The sequence below is a fragment of the Manduca sexta genome, chromosome 8 (genome assembly GCF_014839805.1).
Source record: "Manduca sexta isolate Smith_Timp_Sample1 chromosome 8, JHU_Msex_v1.0, whole genome shotgun sequence".
NCBI classification, from domain to species: domain Eukaryota; kingdom Metazoa; phylum Arthropoda; class Insecta; order Lepidoptera; family Sphingidae; genus Manduca; species Manduca sexta.
In genome coordinates, this window is record NC_051122.1 from 3,133,318 (window position 1) to 3,145,329 (window position 12,012).

The 12,012-nt window shown below is 38.1% G+C and overlaps 1 non-coding gene across 1 annotated transcript; it reads right to left on the reverse strand.

Moving 5' to 3' along the window:
• Nucleotides 1–4,518: 4,518 nt before the first annotated feature.
• Nucleotides 4,519–4,590, reverse strand: Trnaa-cgc. Its single transcript has one exon. It is a non-coding gene; the product is annotated as a tRNA-Ala (tRNA).
• Between the last annotated feature and the right edge of the window lie 7,422 nt (nt 4,591–12,012).

Genomic DNA, 12,012 nt, shown 5'->3' on the forward strand with positions numbered 1-12,012 from the left:
ATCTACCACTAATTCAATACAATTCGGTTCCACGTCTGTGCCGTGCGTATGCACAACATGCATGGGTACACGTGTACTAATTACATATCGGTCGCCCGACGCGTACCAGCGCATACACAACGCGTACACAACGTGGGCACATTACTGTTATTATTGCGTTATCAGATTAGTATTAGAGCAATGTTTTGATCATTTTAGTATTAGTTCTAATCTCAGCAAATTACATGGATTTAGTTTGTATGTGGCGTGGGGGTGTAATATATGTACTTATATATTTAAATTTTTATTTTAACGTTAAAAGTTGTAGTTATACAGAGCAACTAATCTCATCTAACTTATAAAAGCAAACATTTGCATGTTTTGATGTTTGTTAGAAACGTAGAAACCGGTTAACGGATTTGGGCATAATTTGGCACACGGGTAGATCTGAATTAACAAACAGGCTTCTCTTCATACCAGTAGGAAATATTTATTAGTCTTATATTGAGATTTTTTAAACAAACGGCCCCGGCGTCGTTACCACGACGTTGGTCGCCTTAGTCAGTTAAGGACTTGTGTAGCGTGAAAAACGTTGCACGCGGGCGAAGCTGCAAGCAACAACTAGTTTATCAGAAAACGTGATGACATAATTTTAAGTGAATAAATTTATTAAAGGTATTTTACAATACAATACCAATACTCCGTATTATGACCATTTTAAACAGAAAAACAAATAAAATTGACACTAATTAATTCATGTTAGTGATAGAGAAGACAGATATTAATACTTTTATTTATTTCGTTTTTGAGAAACAGCAACAATAAAACTTATGTAATGCCGCCAGAATATAAACAAAAATACACCTTTCTCTCGCGCCATTAAACTTAGAAGTTTACCGTCTAACACATATTTTATTCATTATTTTTTGAAGACATTCTAGATAGATATCTCATACGTCATGGCATATATATGTCGTAAAATGATTCCGAGCTCGGTCCAACTGGCGCACCTCGCCCGAGGCCGGCCCGCCCCCAATGAATCAATCACACGCGAAAATATGCGTGTAATGATACGATTTGCGCAATCAACCCTCTAATTGCGCCCCGACCCCCGAGCCCACACCGACCGACCAGACAGCGAGACGACCCTGTAACTCGTTTTATTTGTGGTAATGCAATTTTATTTGTGTATTTTTTCGTAATGATTTTTTTGGATATTGTTATACTTAATACGATCAATATTTTTAAATAACAGATCTTGGATGAGTTGCCATCATCAATAGTCTGATGATGGCAACTCAACGTAGGTTTGTTATTATTGTTGTTTGTTTGAAACCGCTAATCGCAGGAAATACTGAATCGAATTAAAAAACATCTTTGAGTCTTGGGTAGCCCATTTATCAAGCAAGGCTTATAGGCTATACAATGTCACGCTATGACTAATGGGAGCGGAACATTAATGAAAAATATTGCGATAACTGGGTTAATTTATTCCCTTTAAGAGTTTCCGTTGTTTTACGTATACGGTTAGACTAACTTGTAAAGTTTTACTTTAAAATACTGTTCTACTACATTTTTATCCATTATTAAAATTCCCCTATTATTGGTTCCACATACACAGTTACAAACAAACGCCTCACTATGTAACGGTACGAATTATTGGAAACGACATAAAGACAGCAATAACCAGTTATGTAAATAATGTTTTTCCTGGAGTGGTTTGAGGTCCGGCAATACTATTGATAGTTATTTATAGAGCCTTAACAAAGACAGCGGCGGTCCGGCGAGCGCGGACCAGGCACGTCTCCGATGTTGCAGATTACAAACACAGAGCCGACTGATCTCCGCATAACAGTTGTTTGCGCTCTACTTAAAAATATTACTGTTACGACAATGCAGTTGAAAAAGAGAATCGGCAGTCCAGGCTAATTATTTAGGTAGAGAGGTTGCTTGTGAAGATCTGTCTAGTTCGGTTATACTTATATTAATCAACTTTGCTCAATTCCATTGTAAATGGAGTTTATATAAGGATTCTTAACACTAAATGTCTCACCGGTTTAAATGGTTCAGCCGTTTTTAAAGAGAGATGATAAAGCTTCACATCAGATGAGGCTTAACTCTTAAATCATTTATTAAACGAAATACATTTGTTATAAACCTATTAAAATGTATATAAATAGTATGCGCCGTGTACATTTTTGTTTGTACTGACACAAAAGAGTGACGGCACTGCACCTGATGGTAAGTGGAATGAGGTCCAATAGAATGTCGACTGACGAGAGATGATTACCCCTCGGCAGTCGACACAATTATGCCGGCCTTTTGGAACAGGATACACACAGGCTGATCCCGAAACGCGACATACGTGGGCCGTTATGGCGGGTTTTAACACCACGCTATCTAAGCGGATATAAAATATATCCTACCGCCAGACATATAAAATAATTAATAATAAGTAAAAATAATTGAACATATTCCAGTTCTGTGGTGAATCCCACGCACAGCTCTATGCGTCGGCGAGTGTCCGCCGTAAATCACGGCGAGGTCGCGACGTCGCTGAAAGCAATCCCATTCGATTACCGGCGCGGCACCTGGGCCGGTGTTGACTCCGGCTGGATTAATGTGTTGTTCCGGATCCACTATAGAGTGTTTGCTTTCCTACCAATGTCTCAGGGATGGTTCTTGCTTATTTGAATTGTGTTGAAGTAAGCTCTTCTGCCCTCCAATGTATAGGCGGAGTTTTTATCACAACTGCATGCCCAGACAAAGTAGTAAGTAGCCCGATGGTGACACGACAGGTAAGGTTTGTGTGTACTCTATAGGACTACCATATCTATACTACTCGTTAGAGGTGCTGCTGTTTAATATTTATCTTCAGTACGTTCTTATTTACTGTATATAGTCTGATGTTCGAAGCTTACCAGGTGAGGGACATTTTAGTTCAGTAAATAGTTCTTTGACAAATATGTTTCATGGCCTTTACCAGAAACTTACAGTTCTATGAAAGAATAGACAGAGGTGAAACAAGTGCACTGAACTTATGTATCTCATGATGTAATAGAAAGCGAGCGTGTCGCCTTATCTATCTGTAGGAAAAAGACATAATATTTATATTTTTTGAACCGAAAACCTGATCGTATTTCAAACACTCGTACAATTCGTAAAAGTCAGTGCTCCAAACTAATCAATATAACAAAAGAATAATTTTTAAGGAATCGCTTTATATACTTCTAGTTGCAGTATCTAGCCGGAATATAATAATAACACCTACTACTCTATGTAAGAGACTCATCACGATATTTTTTGTAACTTAAGAGTGAACATTAATTTTCAGAAACAATTTCACTCATTAAGATTGATTGATTGCCCCACTGAACAACTGATTGGTTAGTGATAATCCAATCAATTCACCATTAATTTTCAGAATAACAGATTCGTTATGTCTCCCATCGCGTATTCTGAACAAACTTGCATATTACTCGCGCGCGGAGAGAATAACTTAACAGCTCAGAATAAAACACGAAGTATACTTTTGTTCGTTTTCGACGATAACATGTTTTGTTTGGTTTATGAGTTTACCGATAACATCTGTGCAGGATGTGTGGGGTAGTGCGCTGTCAAAAATACAAGTGAATAGTAATGATGGTTAATATACTAAGTTAATACATAATCAGTTGTGACTATGAGCGACTTGTTCGTCTTATTTTAATAAAATATGATATCTTAAAGTTTTTTTACTAATAGTTATTTCCTTTCCAATCTCACCCGAAGCAATTTATTCGAACCACAAATCCACAGACTAATGACTTGATTGAGCACTAAAAACTATTGACGCAATCACAATAAATAAATTCGGTCGACAGCGAAGCGCAATACGAGAGTAATTCGATCCACAGGCGTCATCAAAACACGTGAATGGACGCAAATTGGCGCGTGGTAATGAGCGAGCGGCCGCGTCATTGTGTCATTAGTGCCCCCGGCGGTCCCCCGGCCGCGGCGCCACGTGCCCCCGCGCCGCGCCGGCCCCCGTGCGGTGGCGCGAGTCCGGCCCTGCGACGGATGCAATCACACGCTACACCTCGTGTAATTCACGTCAATATGTTTCGAGGGAATTTTAATCTCGAGAATTATAGTATCTATTCTACAGGTGTTAAGAATGTTACTGTTATAATTTACTGGGATATTGATTAAACGTCAGTGGAAAGAAATAACATAATATGAAATGTAATTAGAAATGCCACATCGTTTTTATAAAAGTGACAAAAATACCTTACATTATCATCATCATCACATTATCACCATAAGATATTGCGAGGCTGCGTCTACGAAAGCACTGGTTCATCTATTTCCGCCGTTAAGGAAAAAATCTGCGCTCTCTTTTGTTTCCGGTACATATTATGTAGAACAGTGGAGCCAAGTACTCGGCATTAAAATATAGAGTCTCATGATAAACGGTGCGATGACTTGAACTAAACAACTTTCTAATTTAGAATTCTAGCATATTTGTCATAAAAAGAAACTTAGAATTGCAACATCCAATGGAGGTGCTGGGATTTGAACCCAGGACTTTCAGCATGCGAAGCAGACACTCTACCACTGAGTTACACCCCCTGTACTATGTTATACAAAATAGGTCAATGTTATATTTACGTATAAAGTCCAGACCAAGGTATTCAGATAATCAAAAATAAATTTGGTATAATAAAAACTTTCCAGTATTATATAATATAAGATGAAGCAGAGACATTCCTCTCGTCTGTATGTTTAGTTAGGGACAGTCCCTAATGCGACGAGTAACTCGCTTATCTCATCGTTCAATTAATGACAAGTAAGCACCTATCAATTGAGAATAGGGCCGTATATACACTCGAGCGCGTGCAAACCACCATATCACGGACAAAATGTGTTCGAAGCAAACTGCTGATGTTTACTAATCAATCGCGGTAATTGTGTACCATCGCACTGACCTCGCACGCGCTGCTCGAGTGTGCACTCTGCCGGCGCGCTGCGTCAATCAGAATAGGATACGTTAATAAGGGTCTGCGGGATGCAATGATTTATCAGTAGGTATTATAATGACCAAATGTGATCTGTGATGATGTTGTGAACACGATAAGCGTTGCAGCGCTGTATTCAGATGGTTAGGTACCCACATGAGCTAGCTGCTCATTTGCCCATCGCCTGCTATAAAACCAAAAGTCAAGCAGCAGCTTCGGTTATGTCATTCTCCAAGTAATCGCTCAATGTATCGGCGCGAATGTGGGGGAGCGTTCGTAGTTAACTCGATAAACTATAAGCACTGCTTACAGCGAGCGATAAAACGGCGGCATGCGACCGTCGCGCCCTCGCGCCCTCGACTCCTGCGCCCTCGGCGCTCGCGGCAAATGAACCGTGCCATGAATGTGCGGCGACTGCACGGCACGCTCCCGCCGCGACGAGACGCGCCGCCGTCGCCAGTGCACTGTGAAACTGACTTTACATTGCATAAGCTTTTGTAAGAAGAAATATTGAAGACCAAGAAGAAGAAGATATAAGGAATATAAAGAAAAATCTGTTACAAAATTGCAAATTATTTATTTGTATACGTTTAAATCACTAGATAGTATTTTGACGTTGGTTCAGTTCATGCACTGTGCGGGAAAGAAATTTCAGACAAATAGTAAACAATATTGCGGTAAATTTAATTTACATGGCTCATTTACCTCAATTTTCAAGAAGGATGAAAAGAAATAAAAAAAAAATTGAATTTTTATAGAATTACATGATCAATAATAATTAAAATTTTAGGTATCCTCGAAATGGCGCCTGGTATGTTTGTGCATATTATAAAAAAAATATAATTTGTGGTCCATGTAGTGTTTTCTATTCCATATTTCAGAAATTAGAGACACGAAATTGGAAGTTAAATGTCACAGGTATAGTACATAGGTCTGACGTCAAATCTATGATATCAGTGTCTGCATAGCGGCTGTTTCATAATATGACATATCATTTTATATTACCGAATGCCGAAATTCAGAAATATTGTAGTTTTTGCATGTCGTAATCATAATACAACGACATCATAATAATGGATAATACCACTAACGTTACCCTCTCACCAAATACAATATAGAATTTACATTAAATATTGAAGAAACAATCATGCGGCTCATTACAGTCTCAAGTCTTTTATTGTAATAAAAATAACATTTAATAACTTACTAGTCTTCCCCATAAGTCGTTACATTGACCGCTGCACTCCATTACTTGATAGCACTAGCGGTACGAGTAACAAAGAAGAATGCTACAGGACGGATATAGACACACGTACGCGAGCGGTTTTTTGTATTATTACAGAACTATAAAGATATTTTATTTGATAAAGGCCAGTGACGAGGGGTGGAATTTTTTATAAGGAAACCTGTGATACAAAAAATCCTTAGTTAACATATCGCGGCCAATTTAACATAAAACAAAAACTAAGACGAACGTAAATAAACTTAAAAGAGACGCCGGTAGGAATCTGTGTGTATGGACGCTTCGCCGCTGATAGAGGCTATTTAACTCAAAATGTTTAGAAGTTTATATTTTGTAAACTTAAACTAGTTATGACAAGGTATATATTTGTTCACTTTGCATTGGTCGTGGTGTTGTCGGTAACAATAAATTTTACCCGATACTTGCTCATTAGTGTGAATTATAATTATTGTATTAGTGTTATCGCATAGAAATATAATGATCTAGTAACATAAAAATTGAATCCAATAAATCAAGTGGCCCTCAAGGCTATTGTTCAAATATTATTCCCCAATCCAAAGCCGTATTACAAACAAACAAACTTTAATTAATTACAAGTATCCACATAGTTTACACAAGTTATGTCGCTTCAGGTGATCATCATAAATACACGCAAATATTTATTTTGTTTTTAAGGGTACTGATTGATTTACGTATATAGGAATACATATCGTAGACAAGAATACAAAACAATTACTATTCCTACTAAATATAAAAATAAAAACAAATAATTTCAGATGCTGACTATTTCTTAAGCACAAAAACATTGCAAAGAGTGTAATTACTGAGTATTGTGGGATTTTTCATCTACGGTGACCAAGGCAGAGATAAAGCACTTTGTCGTTTATATTACTGTTGATGTTCTTCTTTATAGTCCTTTTGACCTCTGACGTATTACTAATGTTTAACAATCAGTTATTAAGTGTGGATACCAGAACCGAAAATTCGAATTAAGATATCTTGTTTCAAATTCTAACCCTGAGCGACGTGGGATATTACTCCTAAGCTGCAAATGAGTGTGTTAACGTGACGACAGCGCTGCAGCGGTTGACAGTGGAGTAGCTTAACGTGCTTTTAAGCAGATCTCGAGCCGCCGCGCTGCGGGCACCCGTCCAAGCCGACCGCAGTGACGTCGGCCGCCGACAGCGATTATATAATTAGCTAACAGCGCGATGCAGCCAACAAATACTTCATGCCAGATACAATTATTATGATGAGGAAAGAGCTCAACTACAATTTAAATTTCATCCTGGTTAAGGAATAACCATGCTGTATTCCCAAGTATAGGTTTTCTCCGCACATTGAGTAAAACATGGTAAAATAAAGGTTACTAATCTTTATTCACGTATTACCATAATTTTGTCGCTACGGGAAAGAAAATAGTTCATGCATTTTTAATATGCATTCCATTTGCTGTACAATAAAACATGGTTTATTGTTGTTTCAAAAAAAGAATTTAAGTTCAAATTAAAAACCGGTAGCTCACTAGTATATCCTGTGATTTACAAGCGACGGTAATCTTACAATCAGATATACCACGTTTTATATTGCCTTTCTTTAAAACACTATCTGCGCTAGTTCAATGAACTAATCAAAATACGTTACTCAACTACTGTAATAGAACCAGGCACTGGAAGTTAATGCGCGCTTCAACCCAAATCCGGTCAAATGTTATGAGGACTGAGTGCTGTGAAATGCATTATATAATTCCTTATAACAAACGATTATTAAGTTAGTAAGTAGGCCCCCCTTCCACTGTTCTTCCGGACTCACAACTTTGAAGTTCCTTATAACGGTGTACACAGACTTATCGTCCCGCTTTCTGGTAAGCAGCGGCTTTTTGAACCAAAATCCGAAGCGGTTGAAATTATAATTAAACATAAATATACCCTGACCAAGATTTATCATCAGGTAACTAATTTTATGTACTGACACTGTTAGCTTTAAAACTAAAAAGAAAAATTGCCGTCTCCTGCAGTAGGCTGCTACTGGTTTGGAGATACACAGATTTACTGTGGATATATACAGGTTACGATAAGATCACAATGAAACGCTTCGCAATTTGAATTTGAGAATGATAATATTATCAGATCAATTGTGACAATAAGCATCAGCCCAGCCCTGTGCATCTACGTGTCCTTATTCAATGTTATAAATCCTTATTTTGATTCACAATTCAAATAAATTTTCGATTACAAGATTAAAATTATTTTTAAAAAGTGACGCGGTGATAAGTTTGCGGCAACCTTAAAGGATCGAAAATTATAGGTGAAACTTGTGCAACGGCGGAGTCGGCCATATCTCGCTCCACGGACTCAGGGTTCCGGCACAGCGGGAGGAGGGGTGACATTGTGAGGCGGCGCGGAGACTCCGTGTGGCACGTCATCAATGACAAACAACAAAAATGAAAGGCGTAGGTGTTTAGGCTACACTCAAACAAAGTTTGTAAACTAAAAGTTACTAGTAATCCGTCGAAAACTTTAACTCCATGTTTAGTCTCTCGGAGACAACAGTCTATCTCTATTTCTATAGACAAACAAAATTGTGCAACCATTCTTGTTCTGATTTCAAGGGCATTGTAGCCCATGTAACCATGGGACTTAACGATACTGATTTCTCAGCGTGCCGAGATCACTTATCATCAGGTAATCCATAGATAATATAAACATAACTTTAGTCTAACACAAAACCTATACCGAACTGATAATGGTACCATGACCATGAGCTCAAAGCTACTTTGTGAGGATGCCAATAAAGTAAATTTTGCGAATGTATTAAAGTAAATAAAAATCGCCTAACGCCCACATAATCGCAAAAATATGAGGTACCAAAATAACACTTTATTAGTGATATCGCCGCGCGCCAGTATCGGATACTTCGATTTGAAGTTATTCGGGGACGCGCCAATTTGTTTTATGCGTGCAGTGGGCGACCCCTCCCTTAATAGTGTTACTGACCGTGTACCCAGGTCAAAATCTTGAGTTTAATATCACTAATATGTTCATATTTTCTTTATCCTGATAAGCGAAGTAATTTTACTAAAGTTGTACATTGTAAGTAAGTACTTCGAACGAACGTAAGTACGTTAAGTCTTAATTTTATCCAATTAATATTTACGTGCTTCGACGGTCGCCAGAATCATACGCCCCTCTCTTACATTATGTAAACTGGCTCACGCTGCAAACGGTTTCACTATAACAGATATTTTTCACTCTGTAGAGATTCTATTAGAAATTGGTAGAGGTAAGACTTAATAACCTTGAATGATTGCAATACTGTGTAATATCTCGTAAATGCAAAATTCTAAGTATTTATCATGGCACTTGGCACCAGATTAGCAAAGTGTTCGTCGTTTATAAATGTAAACTCCCAATCATCTTCGAAATGCGCTGATTTATCAACAGTAGTATATTAAAAACAGAAAATAGAGAACCAACACAATATTTGCTTTTCATCATATCGCGTATTATTGCCGTTTGTAATTAAAATGGTAATTTATATTAAAGTAGACATGTTGTAATAACAAGTGTTGTCAGGACTACGTCGGCCAGCCTTGAGTTATTTATAATTCATTTACTAAAGCCTTTAGGTTTCTATATTTATAATATATTATCTTTTTGCATATGTTCCTAATGTATTTTTTTTATTATTTCTCTACTAGATTAAAGGTTTCTAAATATTATAAAAGTGCGGTATTTCAGACAAACATTTGGAGATCACTACAGACTTGTCTATTCCTCAACGGGATGCGCGACATTCAGACGAGGTTGGTTAAGTTTGCGAAATCTATTGTATGTTTTTCACCGAATAACTTTATCATTTTGATTTAGTTAATAATTAGGTACTTGTTGTAATGTATAATAAACAATACCATTCATTATGTGAGTATCGAGCGAGCGCACGCCGCGGCGGTAACAAGTGGTTTCCACACTCCATATATCTGTCAGGGAAGACACATCGCGGCCTAATTCACAGCGCACGCTGAATTAATTAAAAACAATTTTAATAAAAAAAAATCGTCGAATGAGCGTATCGGAACGCCTCCGGGACCAATTATTGGGGAACACGTTTCGATTTAATAAAGCAATTTAGAAAAAAGGTCCATTTGCATCGGAATGAGGTAAGGGTTGCGCCGCGTCGGCCGCCGCCCGCCGCCCGCCGGCTCTCGGCCAGTGCCGCCCTAGACCAGCACTTTACAATGTTTTTTACAGCGCTCGGTGAAATGAGTCGCCGTACCTGATAGGATATGAGTCTTTCCCGCCCTCACAATCGACGATATGTCGCGTGTATGAACATCAGCTCCCACAGAGCATATATTTTTATGACGTTTCGCGTGAAGCTCGGCAGGTTTTCATCTCGCACTCGCAGTTCTGAATGAACTTCTCTGCGCGTTGATTTCTCTGAGCTATGTAATGATTTAAACAATATTCGATAAGAGGTAAATCTACTGAAATATCGGTCACAACTTTTATACTCTGGAGAAAAAAAAACTGCCCGCTCCGGTATTAAAACGTGAGACCTCAGTGCGAATGTCGTATCGCGCACGCAACACAACTGGGCCACCAGTATTATCTTTTTAAATTCATATAATATTATGTAATTCAGGTTGACTATCAAGCAATGTATTTAGGATATTGAAAAATAAGGACTAGACACACATACCTCATGATGTCAATGTATAACATAAAATAAAAAATCATTCCTTAACTATATCGTACAGAATCTTAAAACAGTTCTGCGTGAAAGGTTGCACATTTACATTCAAGCCGTGGCTATTTACAGATATGATCCGACTCTACTCGCGCTCATAACAATGAGTGGTTATCGTCAAACACCACATCGCCACGTCCCCGAAATTATCAATAAACTTTATTCACGGCTTAATAAAAATTTCATTAACGATCATCGTGTGCGCTGAATCGAACCGACGCTCCCGATCATAAGAGTTTACACGCACGTACAGGGCGGCGCATAATGCGGCGATTCCGATGCCGTGACCGCCCGCGCTTGCCCTACACCCTCTAACATTTTCGCTCACGGTGGTAATTCGCTATGACAAACCACATGCATTACCCGAAATAAGGAATGCTAATAAGACACTACTGGTTGGAGTCCAGGTTGGTTATTTAACCATTACATATAAAAATATAAATAATGTTAATGTTAATAATCAGGGCGTTTTTATAATATACTGTCCCACTGCAGAGTACAAACCTCTTCTACTCATATTACGCTTTCGCTCTATGCGGTTAATGATTCGAGAATATACTCACTACGTTTTGTTTCATTCCCTATTAGACTAAGCTACAATAATTCCACGTGGAATCTATATGGCGTAAGAATACAGACCCTAATCGGGGAATAGTAAAATCTCCGATACAGTTATGGGCAGAGCGGACGGGGTCCTCACAATTTCTATCACGCATTATGGCTGACTTTGGACCCTATTCGTAAGCTTTGTTTTTTCTCAAGTGTTTATTTCTGTGAACGCGTTTTGACGTTGTTTTGTCTACGTAGGCTCCAGACTGATTGTAGTTTTATCTTTTAGAAAGATATGTTCAAGAGGGAGGAAAAGACAACCAAACTGTCCAATTGATAGAAAGATTTCGGAAGTATTTAAATCTTTTTTTTTATTACAAGGGAACTATTCTATTAGGACGATTTTAAAATAAATGTATTACCTACTACTTTTAAAATAACGAGGCAAATGTAGAGATTCCAGAGCTCCTTACTCTGTTGTCAGCAACACAACAA